Source organism: Olea europaea, chromosome 13 (assembly GCF_002742605.1).
Source record: "Olea europaea var. sylvestris chromosome 13, O_europaea_v1, whole genome shotgun sequence".
In the NCBI taxonomy this organism is placed as follows: domain Eukaryota; kingdom Viridiplantae; phylum Streptophyta; class Magnoliopsida; order Lamiales; family Oleaceae; genus Olea; species Olea europaea.
In genome coordinates, this window is record NC_036249.1 from 18,382,550 (window position 1) to 18,401,048 (window position 18,499).

Genomic DNA, 18,499 nt, shown 5'->3' on the forward strand with positions numbered 1-18,499 from the left:
AAAGAAAATATTTTTGGCCCAGTTATTGCTCATATATACATGATTGAATTTCAAAAAAGAGGGTTTCCTCATGCACATTTATTGTTGATTTTCAATTCTGCCCATAGAACTTGTTGCGCTGAACAAGTTGATATGATAGTGTCATGTGAAATTCCCGATAAAAATAAATACTTGCATCTTCATTTTGTAATTGCAAAACACAATATGCACGGTCCTTGTGGAAATCTTAATCAAAAAAATGTGTGTATGTTGACAAGCAGTGGTTGTAAAAATAAATATCCTAATGATTATTGTAACAGTACTATATTTGGTGATAACTCATATCCATTGTATAGACATCATAATATTGGTATTTCTATTAAAGTGAGAGGTCAAATGTTAGATAATCGATGTGTTATACCATATAATCTTTATTTAAGTGCAAAATTTGACTGACATATTAACGTTGAAGTATGTTCTTCTATTAAAGCAGTAAAGTATTTGTACAAATATGTGTTTAAAGGACATGATCGTATTAATTGTTTCATAGGCAGAAATGAAACGAATAAGGAAATCGATGAAATTTCTGCTTATCAATCAGCTAGATGGATATCTCCACCTGAAGCTATGTGGAGAATTTTTTCTTTCAATTTGTCAGAAATTTATCCTACTGTTTATACTTTACAACTTCATATTAAAGATCATCAGCATGTAACTTACAAGAGTAAAGATGATTTATCTATTATTATTGGGAATAAGTATACGAGAAGAACAATGTTAACAGAATTTTTTCGGATAAATGAAGCAAATGAATTTGCTCGAACATTGTTGTATCGAGATTTCCCAACATATTTTGTGTGGAATGCAAATGGGAAAGTTTGGACTCCTACAAAACAACACATTGTTATAGGATGAATTGTGACAGTCAATCCATTTGAAGGAGAACGATATTTCCTTCGTGTTCTTCTGAATCATATTAGAGGTCCAACGTCATTTGACAGTTTTAAAACTTTAAATAGAGTAACTGTTAATATATATCGAGAAGCAGCACTTTTACGTGGTTTGTTAAAAGGAGATAATCATTGTGAAGAATGTCTATCCGAATCTATTATTTACAAAATGCCTAATTCTTTAAGACGACTTTTTGCAACACTCTTACACTTTGCAACCCTAATTATCCAAAGCTATTGTGGGATAAATATAAAGCCTATATGATTGATGATTATGTACATCGAAACATATCTGTTGAAGATGCTGAAGTACAAGCTTTGGAAGACATCAATTCTATATTAGAATCATTAGGCAAAAACGTAAATGATTATGGAATAGTTTCATTCTTCGTAAATATAGATAAGACTCAAAGATTGACAAGAATGGTTGCAGAGGAAACAATCAATTTCAATATTGAACGAGAATTCAATTATGTAGAGCAACTGGTGAATATTGTGGAAAATATATTTTCTTACCAAGGATCCCTTTTATACCTCTTCGAAGTGATAGAAACTCAATTCAATTTAAGAGAACTCAATTTCCGATTAGACCATATTTTACGATGACTATAAATAAAGCATAAGGTCAAACACTTGATTTTGTTAGTCTATATCTTCCAGAACCGATTTTCTGCCATGGTCAGTTATATGTAGCATTATCAAGAGCAAAAACGAGCACATCTCTAAAAGTTCTATTGAAACCATCAAGCATAGACAATTCTCATAACACATGTACTAAAAATATTGTGTACAAAGAAGTTCTTTCTTTTATACATTCATATACCTAAAATGTTTTAATAGGTATATTTTTTTGTCGTTCAGAGATTTTTATAATATGCTATCGTATAACGATTTCCTCAAAATTTTAATTGCATGCAAAATATGACGTTACTAGTTTTTCATTCTTTACATTTGCTATAAAATTTTTTTACAGGTTCTATGAGTGGGATTCAAAAGTTATTTTCAATTCTTTGCTACATGTGTACAGTGGAATCCTTAACGACAACTTCAAATAAAACTCAAGTTTGCAAAAGGTATGATTTTGATTTGTTAGTGTTATAATACTTTGCTAGATTGGTAACCAATTTATGTCAGTGGAATGTGGAAATAGAATGTCATTTCTCTATTTTAAGAATAGATTTACCTTCAAAAGTTTCACACTTTAATGAGTATGAATTGTCACATAAATATTTTTCATCAGTTATTGAAAACTAATTATCTTGACTAATACCAACAAAGGCACTGAAAACAAACATTGAAACAACCAAAAGGAATTCGAGAATCCAGTTTAACTGAAAATTTAGCTCAGCTAAATACTCGATCAATTGACTTACTGTTTGATTTAGAAGCAAGCATAGACTTGTCTTCTATTTTCTAGATTTTTTGATTGCAGATGATTATTATTTACAAAATTTATTCTTGGCATATTATGATATCATACATTTATCGAAAAATTCTTACATCTTTCGACTTCCAAGTAACAATTAAAGGAGATTAAGAGCATCCTTAGCCTTGCTTAAAAATAGGTGAAAAAGTATTTTCAAATATATTTGGATAAGTTACTCCCGTTTAATTTTAAGTAAAAGTTACTTACTGTGAAAATAACTCACTTTACTAGCACAATAGGAAAGTTAATTCTAATTTTGATCAATTAAAGAACTACCTGTTTACTCAAAAGTACACCTTTTATATAGCCAACCATGTTGAACTCAGTTTATGTATGAACTTTGCTATTGATAATTACATTTAGAATTTAACAATTGAGTTTATTGGTTGAGCAAGCAACTTTTAGTCTTTTATTAGGTTGAGGTACTATCCTTAGAGAAAGCAATACTACTATTTAAAATTGAGATAAATCTCTATATCGGCATTCTAATCAATACAATGATATTGACTACTATTGTCAACTGTCACTTGAGTGCATAACATAAATTATTTTTAGGACCATATGAATAAATGTCAGTTTTATTAGCATCATACGTTTTATTTGATCCTTTCCACTACTTTTGGTTCTTGATTCCTTATTTAATAAGCTCTGCTAGGTGATCAGTTAGCAATAGGAAAGGAAACATGGCACGATTTGGGAATGGGTACCAACAAAACGTATCCTTCATCTTCTTTACTAAGAAATAACAAAGACAAGTCAATTGCTGTATTGCCCGTTGATGAGCTGATTGGAAAGGTTGAAAACTTTGTTAGTGTGTGCAATCTCTCATTACATAATATCTTTACATGGATACTAGTTAAACTAAAAATTACATAAATTTTATTTTTTAATTTGTCTTTGGAAAATTCTACATATCTGGCTTTAAACGCGACAATCATACTTTTCGCATTTTCATAAAAATCTTTAAAGTGATATTCAATTATTGTATTGCATTTTCTTGGCATTTTGATTTATTAGATAATATATTACTTTTTATTTTTCAATAAACTTGCTTCCTTATTTAATGAGTACATATGTATAATTGGATACACAACACAAATATGAATTGTTAAATTAACTACTTTTTCATTCTTTCAAATAGTTAATTTAAGCATCAATGCTCTTGTACAAAGCCTTATTGTTGTTGTACTTACTATTAAAACTAAACTTTATATAAAAGTCTAAAAAAAATCTGCAACAATTCAAGTTTTTTATATTTTGAATCACCAACTGAATTATAATCTAAATTAATATACTTCAATCATGACGACTCTAATAAGACTCACTTGCTACTTAGTTATTAATGTTTGCATTTAGGTGACTCAGGGCTATGACAATTTTTTTTAAGGATTTGACCAAGCTAATGTGAAGTTGTAAAGCATGGTTTAATAGGGAATTGAGTTCTTTTCAATGGAATTGAAATTTGATCACTTTTTAAAGGTATAAAAGGGATTCTTGATAAGAAAACATATTTTAAATACTATGAGGTATGGCAATTTTATATGTTTTTAATTTATGCTTATCTTATTATAAAATAAAAATAAAAATAAAAATATTCATATTGATTTGTATAGCATTTTTCTTTGAGATGTTATATAGTTTAAATCTATTATTTTTTTTATTTTTTCTACGTGTACAATTAGCCTTTTAAGTTAGTTGAATTATTTCAGCTTAAAGCTTTGGTTAAAAATAATGTTTTCATTTACTCCACTAATTTTTTTTCTTCTTTAGCAGACATTATCAACACATATGTCGATGAGCTCGGATGTTTAGGAACATTTAGTGAGTTGTTTAAATCTTTACATATATGTCTTAATAGTTTTACATATCTTGTAGCGCATCTTAATTTTATTATATTCAAAAACCATTTCAGTTTCATTAACTATTTTTGTGAAATAATCTTAATTAAAATATGACGACTTCAAATAATATACACTTCACACTAATTTCATTCCTCTTTTGTATTCATTTGTGTTTTACTTGATATTCGTCTACATTTAAATTCTCTAAGAACAATAGCAAACAACTAAACCCTAATTGCTTTTCTAAAAATAAGTTTTTAAATTTGATAAATCGTCAAGATTAAATCATTACAAGTCTCCATCATTAAGATTTTAGTAAGGTTGTTTCTACAATTTAGAATTTTTTCCATGATGACTGAAATGAAAATTTATTAGTGAAATGATGAAATTGTTTTCACACTGTAAAGTTTCAATTCAAACTTCCAGTTTTTGATTCATGCATGCTGCTTATATTGGTTTTAACTAATGACAGCATGTACTAGAGAGGGGAAAACCTCATGAAAGAAACCAAATTATTAGTACAATAACTGGATCTATAGTACAACTGAGCCAGCATGAATTTACTTCAAATGTTGTTGAAAAATGTCTACAGCATGGTGATTCAACTGCAAGGGAGATGCTGATAAAGAATATTATTGGGCATGGTGATAAAAACGATAATTTATTGGTATGTCTATCTAAAGCTTGGTGTTAACCATTTGTTGAATTCATGTGGTTCCTATTGCTAAGTGGAAAATGCATTGGTAGATCAGGTAATACTGATTTGGTGTTGTCAGTTAATAATGCAAGCGTTAGAATTAGCGTGAATGTTGTTATTTCTGATGTTAGTCTTCAGCATTTTGTCATATTCTATTGTGGTTTACCTATACTTGTCCTTTATTTGGTGCATGAGCACATGTATGCATCAGGTCACATTAATCTGCTTTATCATATTATCAATTAAAATATGTGTTACATATTGAAGATATTCATTATTTTGTATTTGAAGATTAAAAGCTTATGTGAGAAACCTAAAGAGGTAATAATGAAGGAAAGTATACAAATTTCTATTATCTTTCTACTACTATTTTTGTTGAACATTAAAACTTGTGTATTGGCCTAAAACACAATATAAACCCTACTCAAGTGTTTAATATTTCATGCTATAGCCTAGCTACTACAATTAATATTTAGAAGATATGAATTGTTGAAGATTTAAATATATTTTTGTTCTTTTAAAAAGTATGTTAGGTTTACCTAGAAAGCCTTTTGCTTTTGTTTCGAAAGTGATAAGGAGCTCTAATTATGTATTTGAAGACAAGGTTAGGTAGTAAATTCTAAACTCATGTTTTACTTCTCTTATGCTCAAGTATATATAAATATTTTTATTTATTTATTACAGGATAAGTCCAGCAAAACTTCTCAACATGAAAGGAGACAGACACAATAGTAAAAAGTCTGGATGCCCTAAAGAAATATTTTAATTTTATAAAATTTCTTTTTATACTTTTTAAGTATATACAAGCTTTTCTTTAGCTGTAACATAAAAGATTATCTTTCTATTAAAGAGTAGTGTTAAATACTCGATAAGTATCATTTTGTTATTTTACAAGCTTTGGTATTATGATATACAATTTATTTTTCTTCCTAAGTTAGGCTTTTTTTTTTTTAATACAAGAACTAAAGTTGTAAAATAAGAATATAATCATAGTATGCTTTGTTATATTTTCTAGCTTTCTGGCTTCCGGAGTTTTCTATTTAGTCTTTCACTTAATTAAAAACTAATGCTTCACATACAATTCATACATTTTTTGACCATAAATTGAATTTTCTTCTTAGTAATGTAATAAATGAACACGATAGTTCTTCAAAATACATCAATCCAAGAGAAAATAAAGGAAAAAGGACAAACAACAACAATAGTAATAAATAACCTGATAAGACCTATGATAATATAAGTTAAGATGCTTGACTAAAATATCCCCACAGGTTCCTTAATAAAGTTCTTTAATAAATTTCTCGTGCATAAAACACTCGTATTTGAAACATATGGATTAACAATCCCTTTTTCAATTTGCAAATCTAACACCATTTATTAAATTTTAGCAAATTGTAAAGTGATATTTTTCAAAATGAACACGTGCACCAGTAAAAAACCAACACAGAAAAATACCAACTTCCCATAAAATAGTTTTCAACTCTACATATATATCTACGTGAAATAGATATTTTACAAATGATAAAAAATACTGCCAACTTTCCACGCAAAATTTTTAAACATAAACCATCATCAATTACATATATATCTACGTGAAATAGATATATTACAAATAATAAAAAATAGTACCAATGTTCCACGCAAAACTTTTAAACATAAACCATCATCAAATTTTTCTTCCAGCTTAATTCTCATCCACACAAAAAGATATTTTACAGCACCAAGTGCATGGTTGCAGATTAAAACAACGATTCTTCTACCGCATGTTCTATTAATATCTGCTTTCGACTAACTATTTTATAGTGCCTTCACTTTCTCCTTCAACATCAAAATTATACAACAATATCAAAAACATCACACTCTTCAACTTCAACTACCAAAGTTTAAAAACTCCGTTTTCGTTTTATTATTGGTAAGTTTTGCACGTTACTACCGTTTTACTATAATTATCTTTTAATCGAAAAGAAGAACGTTAGATTATTCGATAAATTTTTTTTAGAATTAGAAATATTAATAGAATTTTTTTACAATAAATTTAGCGTAACATTGACAACCGTAGCTATCTGTGTTATAATTTCTTCTTCACATAATCATAGGATATCAAGAATGGCCGCATTTTATAAACTTATCCCACAGATTTTCACTTTTGAGAAGAATTGGACCGCAAAAATTATAGTTGCAGGAAAACAAGCACCTAAAGCTGCTCGAAATACCGTTAGCCGCTACCAAAATTTTCTCTTAATGGATTTAGAGGTAAATATATATTCATAACTATAAAAATCTTCTTATTTCTGTTCTAACTATTTGTTTTGCTAATATATTTATATTGAACTCGTTTTCACATTTGAACGGTGTAACAAAGTTACTGTCATTATCTATGACGCAAATATTACAGCCCTTGCAGATGAGCTAACACTAGGGAAAACATACATGTTATCAAATGCAACTATGAAAGACAACAGAAATGAGTTCAGAGGCTCACTTCAAGACAAAATTTGGACCATAACAGCAAAGACAAAAATAGAAGAACTTGAGGAGGATCATTTAAACTTTCTCTTCTTGAGATATGAACTCACTGCATTCAACAAACTGGAATGATACATGGATAGTAATGCAGAGATAAATATGATTACAAACACACTAACTTATAACCAATATAAATTTAGTTAACATTTTATAATCGTTCTATTTATATTCATTTTATCATATACAAAATATGATATCAACACAAATTCCTTGTTACAGGCGTTATGGGCATCGCTATAGAAGTTCGTCAAAAAAGAATTACCCAAACCTAGTTTGGCACACAAGCATGTTTTCAAGATGTTGTGCTGATAGATAAATCTTTCGAGACGGTCATATTAACGTTGTGGGACACTTTTGTTGAAAATGATTGCGTTACAATAATTGATAACATCGGAAACAAACCAATCATATGGGTGATTAATTTAAAGGTTTCTTCATACAACGGTATACAAAATAGAAATATAATATTTCCTTTACATTTATATTTTAAGTAAAATAACTAACTTTATGATTGAATTTTTTTTTTAGGAGTTACACTTGAGTACAATTTGAATATTCCAGGTTATGGATACACAACTAAAAGATCTCATAAGAACTGAGAACGAACAAGAACAACTTTTTTATCGAAAAGTAACACCAAAAAGCCAAAACCCACCTGAATACCGATATGAAATTATCTTCATATTCAACTCTTCAAAAATGACTGACGTTGATTCTTCAAATACAATCATGGAATTGGATCCTTCTCCTGCAACGATTGAAGATAGTTCGAACAAAACGTCTATGAAAAGTAAAGAGAAGATGTACATGACAGACAATCAAGATTCTACAAACACCGACGAAGTACCTACACCAAATGCAAAGATGGCTCTCTTTCAAACTCGAGACCAAAAAATCGAAATTCATTCCAAGAAGAAAATGAAGACTGGTGAACATGTTGAAGATACTGATGCCCTTAGCTCTGGATAAAACCTCAACTCAAAATATTCACGTTCGTTTTGTTTTGGGACAATAGGCAATCTAATAGTGGCCACTTCTGTGATTCTACAAGCATCCTAATCTATAAATCTCTAGTAGACTAATGAGTCTTCGGTTAAGATTCAATTATATGATTTTAAATAAATAAATAAATAAATAAATATATATATATATATATATATATATATACTTCCAACAGAGTTTACCTAGCTTTCAAATAAGCTTTTAAACAAGCTATTTCATCTATATATTATCTCGTTCAGTAAATATTCCCATAAACTTACATCGACGATTATGTATAACTGTGCTCTTTATGCAAACTCTCTCTTTTATTTAAAAAAAAAATAATTTAATGAAATCAAGAATAAAAAGAAAATAATTGTAAGTAAGAAATGCAAAAAAGGGGGGGTTCTCATAATTTTTTTTATTAATTGAGTTAATTAGAATTAAAAATCAAAAACATAATAATAATAATAATAATAATAATAATAATAATAATAATAATAATAATAATAATAATAATAATAATAATAATAATAATAATAATAAATCAAAGAATTTGAATTTACACACTCCAACTACTAATATTTACTTACCAACTATTAATATTACTTACCAACAAATCTATCGACGTCTATCTACCAAAATAAACAAATCAAAACAATTTGCATTTTGAATATTTCATTTTTTCTATATGAAATCCAGACATGAAAGCAAAAGAATGACTATATTTTCTTGTAAATGTTTTGAAATCCACATAGCTAAGTTCTTTATAAGTAAATAAATTATGTAGCTGCATTAGTAAGTCAAATATAAAAAGCTTAATTTGTCATAATTTTTCCTCTTGATTGTTTTTTCATTTTCTTTTAGCTACATGCTTGTAAAAAATGAAATTGACTTATGGTTTATTTTCAAATATGGATATCGAATACATCAAGAAAAGACAATGTCAGGATAAAGTATTTTCTTTTTTTCATAGACTTAATAATTATAAGACATGATGAAAGGAAGAACCAATTTCATTGATCTAAATGATTTAACATAGAAAGAATTATGTATTACGATAATTCACAATAGGATACATACTACATTCAACCGTTTAATCACTTATATCGTATCGTTTTACTATCGATAAAAAATAGTCGTCTTAAATCCATATTTCGGTTTATCTATTACTTAAACATAGTTTCCTCTTTAAATTTACTTATCTCAAAACACAAGTTCAATAAACTCACATTTTTCATTTTGTAATTATTCAACAAAGTCTACTTACCTAGCTTTTAAATAAACTTCTAAACAAATTGTTTAATTTATACAGTCAATTTTTTCGCTTAGTAAATATTCCCATAAACTTACATCAACAACTACGTATAATTTTACTTTTCATGCAAACTCTCTCTTCTACATATATAGATAAAGAAAAAAACAAACACAATTTAACTAAATCGAGAACAAAAAGAAAATAATTCATAAGTAAAAAACACCAAAAAAAAAAAAATCTCCCTAATTAAAATTAAAAATTAGAAAATAAATAAATAATAAATGAAACAATTTACATTTATACATTTCAACTACCAACGTTTACTTACCAACGTCTATCTACCAACATTCAAAATACTATCCAAAACCTACCTACCCACATTCAACCATTTAACCACCCACATTCAACCATTTAACCATCCTTTCACGTCACATTTCACACATTTCATACAGAACACATTTTTGTTCAACTTTCAAAGTTTTAAAAGCGGACAAAGTTGAACAACCAGAAAATGTAATCTTCTTTCCAATGAAAATAGATTTCGAATATATTTATCGTATAGAGAATATGTAGTTTACCAATACTATTACATTAGGAAAATCATGCAAAATGCAAAAAGGTTTTTATAGATCACTATTAAAGTTTTTTGCTAGTTCAAACTCAATTTTACAGTGTTCAAGTAACAAGTTTTACAGTATGTTAATTCTAAGATAGCCATGTTGACTTGTTCTTTTTTTTTATTTTCAAAATGTTTTTTAGGTTAACATTATTCTGAATAATTTATCCTTGTGTACAGAATAATAGATGGATTATTAATGTGATATTTTGACGAAAATAGTCTGAGCAACGTGGAATCAGTTGCTTCCTCGCTGAGCGAAGTGGTTCAACTCCGCGCTGCGCGGATAGTGTGACTCCGCGCAGCGTGGAGTCTTCGCACTCCGCGTTGCACGGATTCACTCCGCACAGCTCGGAGTGCTCAAAGTTTTTTTTTGTTTTTTTACGTATTTTTGGTAATTTTGCCATAACTTTCGCTGGGTGGGCATCTTTTTGAGGTCAAAATTCATTGTTTTCCCTTCCAAATAGCCAATTATAGTTATTCTCTTACTTTCTATCGTTCTAAATATTTATCCTACGTTAAAAAAAAATGACTTCATACACTTTTTATAAAAAAAAATGATGTAAACTGTATTAAGAAAATTATCTCGGGAAAATAATAAACATTAAGAAAATAATTGATTTTTTAAAAAAAACGAGTTATGTGCATTTTTTAACACACACGTTTGATATACGTTTAACTATTTTCGATATTCATTGAAATGATGCGATGTGTCTATGATATAATTTTCGAAATGAGTTTTGAGAGAATATAAAAAATTTATGGATTCGACTAACAAACAATCTTTGATAAATTTTTAAAATTAACTTGTTATGGAAATTTTTAATTTTTTAAATGATGTCTCCTTTTACACTAAAAATAATTTAAAAGTTTATCAAAAAATTTTCTAAACCACGTAAAAAAATTTATCAGATTATTTACAAAATTAATTTTGTAATAGTAGTGATATATTAATTAAGTTGAAAAATTAAAATAGGATTGAAGAATAAAATGGAAAAATGAAAATACTTTACAAATGAACAGTAATAACATATTCATTCTTACAATGTAGGGATAGAGAAAAGTAGGGAAAATAAATACAAAAACTGTTGAATTGCAGCAAATTCATTATATATTGTTGGAATTGTAATTATATAAATTTATTTATTTTGTTCGAAAGTATTGGAATGATTATTATATAATTTTGTTCTTGTATGTCGACACAGAATTTTTTTTTTAATCCATTTCTGTAATTGAACTTACTTATTTTTATAGTTATATATTTTTTTTTAATATTATTTTTTACAATTATTTTTCTCCGCTCATTATTGACTTATTCCAATTTCATGAATTATTGTATAACATTTTTTTCAAATATATTGCGTAATTATTAAAGTTCACAAATTTTATTTATTTAAACTGTATATTAATCATAGTGCAAATTATATTGTTTCCATCTATATATTGTACTATTAAGTTTCAAATACGAAAATGTGAGTAGCTATCATTTCCATCACAATACATGTACAGTTTCAGATCAACGACAAAAAGCAATGCTTCAAGCAGTATAGATATAATCTTAAATTTATTTTTAATAAAGTTGTAGTACGTAAAATATCATTCATCATAATAAAAAAAATTTGCCAGCTTCTAAAAAATTATTTTAGATTAGTATATGAATAAATTTGTTGACTAATGAATAGTTTTTTTTAATAATTTTTGCAGATGTCGTTAGAATACATATTATCTCCAAATCAATGGTTCTCTGCTACGATTACTCAATTTGCAAATCATCAATATCTTAAAAATTTTGTAGAACTAATAGATACAGACGATCAAGCTTCTTTATTGTGCAGTCTATTCCATGGATTCATTTGCGGAAGTATGTATAAAGAGCAAAATGAAAAATTTAGCAGCAAATTAATACATGAGTTCATAATGAGACTTATAAACTACGGTAAAAATAATGAAGTTTTGGTACGATTACACGATCATGTAGCCCGTTTTGGCCTGCAAGAATTTTTTCTAATCACTGGATTACCATGCCATGAAGTTATTGTTGATCTCAATTTTAGTAATACTCGTCTTAGGGATGAATACTTCAATGGTTCAAAAAAAATTACTATGATAATACTTTCTGAAGTATTTCCTATGTGTCAAGATCGAGAAGATAAATTTAAGTTGAGATTAGTTATGTTCGTCGAATGCGTTTTAAAACCAACTGGAAGATGCATCGATTTCAAAATCCTTGGAATGGTTGAACAACTTGATGAGTACTTTATGTATCCATGGAGACGTAAGACATACTTTGTTTTATTAAATTCATTATAAGAATCACAGCTCGAAAGAGTATGAAGAATCCAACAAAATGACCAAACAGACTGTAAATATTCGTTGCATGGTTATCCGCTCGCATTCTAGATATTTTTCTTTCATTGTTTTCCCCATTACATATAATTTAATCACATAAAAAATTTAATATTTCTTTTTACGTATATTTTAGTATTGGATCTATGAAGTTTTTCCTCAAATTGGACGACAATTCGGTCATCGTATCTGTACAAGCTTAAAATGTCCACGAATGCATAAATGGTAGCCTCAAATAGTATTAACAGAACATGTTATTAGACAATTTTTGGCTGCTCAAGAGGTACATTTATTTCAATAAACAATTGAATATATATTTAATTCTTTATAAATAAATTTTAAAAAATACATATGATATTTTATTACAATTATAGATTACAGTAATTGCAACACTAAATCCTACTGAAACAGTATTGAAAACATTCTGGTATACAAATCTTTCGCTACCAATTGACAACCAACATCATACAATAAACAACATTGTCAATGGTGAATTCGATAATGTAACACAACATATTCCAGCAGATAACATACATACACAAGAAAGAACTATCCACACTTCAGATGGAATTGAATCTACTTCTTCTGGTAGCTCAAATTATGTAACTAAATAAGATATGAAATAGATGTTCAATATACACAGACAAGATGTCTTTGGTTTCTACGACAGCTTAAAAATACAGATGATTCAAGAATCAACAAAGCAAGAAGCTCTCTGCCAGACAATTCTTGACAATTAGAAACAATTTTTTGAACATCAGCAAAAAGACCAACAAGACTACTTCCAGGGCATACAATCTAACATGCAATCTTATGTGGATACCAGTTTCGGTTTAACGAAGTCTTACATTGATGAACAAAATCGAAATATGCAGAATCAGTTATCCGACTGGAAATCACATATGGAAACAATTGTAGCCTCTGTACAACGAGACGTGCCTCCTCATATAAGTCCAGTTAAATTCGAAATCCCTTCAACATTTGAACATACAGAAAACGTTGAAAGATCGACGAAAGAAAAAAAGGTAAGCAAAAACAGACACAATCTCCATCGACAACGCCAACTAATACTTTAGAAAACTATAACATCGACAAATACAAAAACATTAGAGAATGGATATCACAAAATCCATCAGAGTAAGATATTAAATTTAACCTCGTTAACTTAAATATTATAATTTGTATTTTACTTATTTGACGACAATTTAATTTTTAGCGTATACTAGAAAGATGAAATCGACAATCTATACGAAAGACGGTCGCTGATAAATATGATAAATCAAATGAAAGATATAAATATTTTGGTAAGTCAACTTTAGTAATCATAATTAATTTTACTCCATTATTAATATATCTAATTTACATTTTTTACTAGCATATTGATATAGAATTAAAGCTGTTGAGAAGACTTATTCACGATGGATCTCCCAAGCTTTCTAAAAATATGCAATCATGGACCTTAGATTCGAAAATGAATGTGTTCATTGGTATATAATTATAAAAGGAGGAGCTGCCCAGTGTGCAAGTAATTTCAATGCATTACAACAGTGCATAAAAGGAGAATTACCTGTATATGCTCGTCCGTGGATAACATACAACTATTTATTGATTCCATCCGCATATCCAGGCAATACATGGTTTCTTTTTCTTGTCGACTTTTAAAAGTGGAAATTTCATGTATATGATTGCAGCCACAACATTCATACACCGGACGCAATTAAATTACGTGCAGACTAGTTTTGACTGTAGTACAATCATTATTGGTATCTACAGACATTTTCTTCGGCAAACCAACTTTAAGAAAACATAGAAATAAGCATATGAAATTGAAAATCATATCGCATCTACCTTGTCAAAATAATGGGTAAGTATCTCAACAATTTACTGTAATATTTAATTTTCTATTTAATTTTATTTTACATTTACAACATTAATATAAACTAACTCCAAATTATTTTTTCTATAAGCCAAATTCTAGAGTTTTCCTTCTCAAATACATGGAATGCTTCGTTTTCGAATATCCATTAGAAGCAGTTTCACCAGAGAATATACGTTTATACAGACGAAAGATTGTCACAGATATCTATCACAATGAATATTTTTTACGTCCATGTTAGTCCTAATCATAACAAATTATGAAAATTCAGTAAAATTATTAAAATACAGTAAGATTCGTTTATCAAAATTCAATCTATAATCTTGTATTCATAGCCTCAAAATTATTTATTTTAAATATTTCTATACATTGGAATAAATGTAGGTTCTTCGGTGGCAAATATGAGATACTACTTAACATGAGAGATTTCAAAGTATCGCAGTCACATTTTGTTCTGGACATGATGATTTTTTATTCTGGACACTAAAAACAAGATATATCAGTTCAAGGGTGCAAGCTCCAATATTCATGAAAGGGCCAACGCATTAGAAGTAATTCAGTTTTTGTGAGAAAAATATCATGAAGGGACGTGTGATGTTGCAATTGTAAGTAAGAACTCTTTTAGTTGCTACGGCTGTAATTCTGTTTTCTTTTATGTAGATGTCTTTTTATAGATTCTACTTCTATATTTATTTTAATATCTATAAATATTGTTCCCCACTTTAGATGATGGAAAATTACAAGTTGAGTCAGATTCTGGTGAACTCTAGGTCTTATTTGATGGGTTTGCTCCAATTGGCAAAAAAGTTGCTACAGAAGATGATATTATTCCTGAAAACACTCCAACAAAATTTTATTGGTAATTATTCTTCCTTTTTTAATTTTATTGTTTTCTTTTACGATAGGGCTATTGCTCATATTGCAAATGTTACCGAATTTATGCTAATCACTAATGGTTTACTAAATTGAATCAGATGATGAAGTTGTTCTGCTTTGTTTACTTTGCCCTATCAATCAGGCCTACAAAATAATATTGGAATAATAATTTTTAGTGAAAATGAATTTTTCAATCACACGCCATTCGGTTATATAGAATTCACAAAAGTACATTAAAATAAGAGACTTGAAGCTGTTTGCTTGTTAGCCAATAGTTTGACTGGCGTGTGTTTTACATGCCTTTTCTTATTTTTAAATTATGTTCTCAATTCACACACATCATAGTGACTAATCTTAGTGATTGTCCTTCATTTTTATCAGCATTAGTGATGGCAAAGTCTAAATTGTACATAGCGAACTTTCCATGTCACTTCTGAAAAATAATAAATGCTATTTAATGAATTGTCGTGCTGAAGTATTTGTTTGGCACTGAATGCCCCCATTTAATATCAAGTCTGATGATACACAACTATCCCTGCAGACGCATTTATATAAATTTTTTGGGATACATTGTGGTTTATGTTTACTGAAATAGCAATGCTGTTTTGATTGAAATTCTTCTAAGTGATCATTGATATTATTTAAACATTTTTTTTGCATGTATTTAATGTTGGCAGTCCTTGTAGCAGACTTGTGGATACAAACTGTGTATTGGGCCATGTACTACAAGATGGGTGGTAAATTAATTTTTTCTTAATTTGTTTCAGGAGAACCACAGCCTCAGTCTTATGCTTTCTATAATAGATGGGATCTTATGATACAACAACTTCCAGTAGTATAATAAATTCCAATGTACATTACGTGTTAAATCTGATATTTCTTGCATATTAACATGTATCATAAGATATTATGACCTAGAGAACATAGCAACCTCTGATTTTTGCTTTATTCCACTAGTGTGACATCTCTACATCGGTTTACTATTTGATTGTCGAAGTGAAGTTTCTCATGTTCATATGTCCGTCTCTAATTTTCTTGTAGTGCTTCAATGGCTATGGCAACGACATCAGCAAGTTTCAGTTATATATGGATATATAGGCAGAATGTAGGAGAAACTTCAATTCTATGATGAGCTCCTAAGTTTGGTATCTCTGGCTCACAAGCTCTGATACAACAATTGTGTTCTAATTTCCAGTGAATCTTTTTAAACTATACTTGAGTATTCTTGTCGGTGGACATTGTTACCATTGAACATCTTACGGATACTTTTTCAGTAAGTAATGGTTTGAAAATGCAAACATGGTGCAGACATATTTTCTTAATTGCTTCAAATGGATATGGCCTAATTTTAGCATTTTATTGGTGTAATGCGTACTGGTGTTATGTTGATATATTCTATAATCACGAGCCAAAGCATGTTCTATCCTCGTTGAATTACACTTGCACTTGTTTGTAGTACAAGATCTGCAACGTACTATTATTGCTTATCATGTTGTGAAAGTTATATATGCTTTCTATCAGTAATTATTAATATCCTTCTTAACTTAACGCCTTGATGATAGATTGTGATATTGTAACTTATTAAATTTTAATAGTAGCTCTAAAAATGAAATCTAGCTTATAGCCTCCTTAATTGTTTTAGATCTGGCTTCATTTAGAATTATTTAGCACTCTTTAATTGAAAATGAGTATACTTTTCGAGCATTTGATTTAAAATGACGAATTTATAGCTTTACTGTCTGCCAAGTACTATTCTTGTTTTCCATGTCGTGAAAGTTTGATAAGTGTCACCATTCAAACAATTTTGTTATGGAAACGTGGAGGGAGCTGAAAGTGTGGAAGCTAGTAGTGGAAACATGGATGTATCTATCCATCATTCACAAAGCCTAGCCATATTTTCATAAATCTCAACCTTCTTTTAAGGTTTGAAGTGCTTACAATTTTTTGTGAACCCTTTAAGAGTATCGAAACGACAAATGCAATGCAATATTTTGTTACGCTTACATTACCTTAAAAATAATATCACCCGTTCATTGCACGGGCAATAGACTAGTTATTTTAACAAATGAAAGATTTAAGTTCTGTTACCTGATTACATTTATATACATTTTCAAAGGGATATTCAAATGCATTTTCCATCAACAAATAGAAGAGGAGGAAACAACTTTGAGTTCTTTGATAATGAAATTGGCATTCAGATAAAATCGACATTAACTTTGATATGTCTTTGGGGAGTGACCTCTACATCCTTCTTTGTGCATATGAACTTGGAAGAATAAAGATGTATGTACACACAAGGGGGTTACCAAATGGTTTACACCCCCTCACAAACATGCGGATCCCACCTGTTACTAAATAATTCGAGCTGTGGTCCCCACTTTATGTCGTGAGTAGTGTGTAAAAGATTGTGTACATGTAGCATGATCCGAACTTGGAATCCTTACAAAGGAGGGACCAATTTTGAGGGACAAGTCAATCAACATAGTTCTTAGGAGTCCATGTATGACAATTTTGGCAACCAGGGACAAGTCAAATCAACAAGTGTCGTTAAATATTGAGAAAAAACAGTAAAACACGTTAAATTACTATCTTGACTAGACCGATCTTTTCTCCATCTTTCCTTTTTTTTTAGAACAAATCGAAGAATCCAATGGATCGAACTTAAACCCTGGATGGCTGGATTGCCTCGACAAGTGTGTTCAGCCCATACCTGATTCTCGAACAAGTTGATCAGTTAGAACAAATGCATTCTAAATGCAAACCCAAGTCGCACAGGCTAGGAACAGAAGTATTCGGGTAAATCTCAAAAGAAAAGAATCCTGGGGCCCTAGCAAACCCATCATACTGGGTTTAAGCAGAACATGAACCTCACCTAATGGAATCTTCAGTTCTAATCAACAACAGAATTAACTACTAAAGTTTGGAGTGGAGAAAAACTGCCATGTTTATAAGAGTAATGATATTTGTACATACCGATCATTTTGTACATTCTAGTACTACGATGTCATCATTCTGTACATAAATATGTAAACCCTGATATACAGAACAATGATATGGAATAGAGAGAGAAAAAAGGAAGGAGAAAAAAGAAGTCATTGAATATAATTGACATCATCATTCTATAAAT

At 29.1% G+C, this 18,499-nt stretch overlaps 1 long non-coding RNA gene across 5 annotated transcripts; it reads left to right on the top strand.

Annotated features, from left to right (window-relative positions):
- The first annotated feature begins 1,907 nt into the window (after positions 1–1,907).
- Positions 1,908–5,783, top strand: LOC111407777. 5 transcript variants are annotated; one of them, XR_002705187.1, is made up of 5 exons: positions 1,908–2,002; positions 3,011–3,150; positions 4,129–4,176; positions 4,669–4,863; positions 5,578–5,783. It is a non-coding gene; the product is annotated as an uncharacterized LOC111407777 (long non-coding RNA). The 5 variants fall into 5 exon arrangements; XR_002705189.1 differs by having other exon boundaries at positions 4,789–4,863; XR_002705186.1 differs by lacking the exon at positions 5,578–5,783 and having other exon boundaries at positions 4,669–5,523.
- The last annotated feature ends 12,716 nt before the right edge of the window (positions 5,784–18,499 follow it).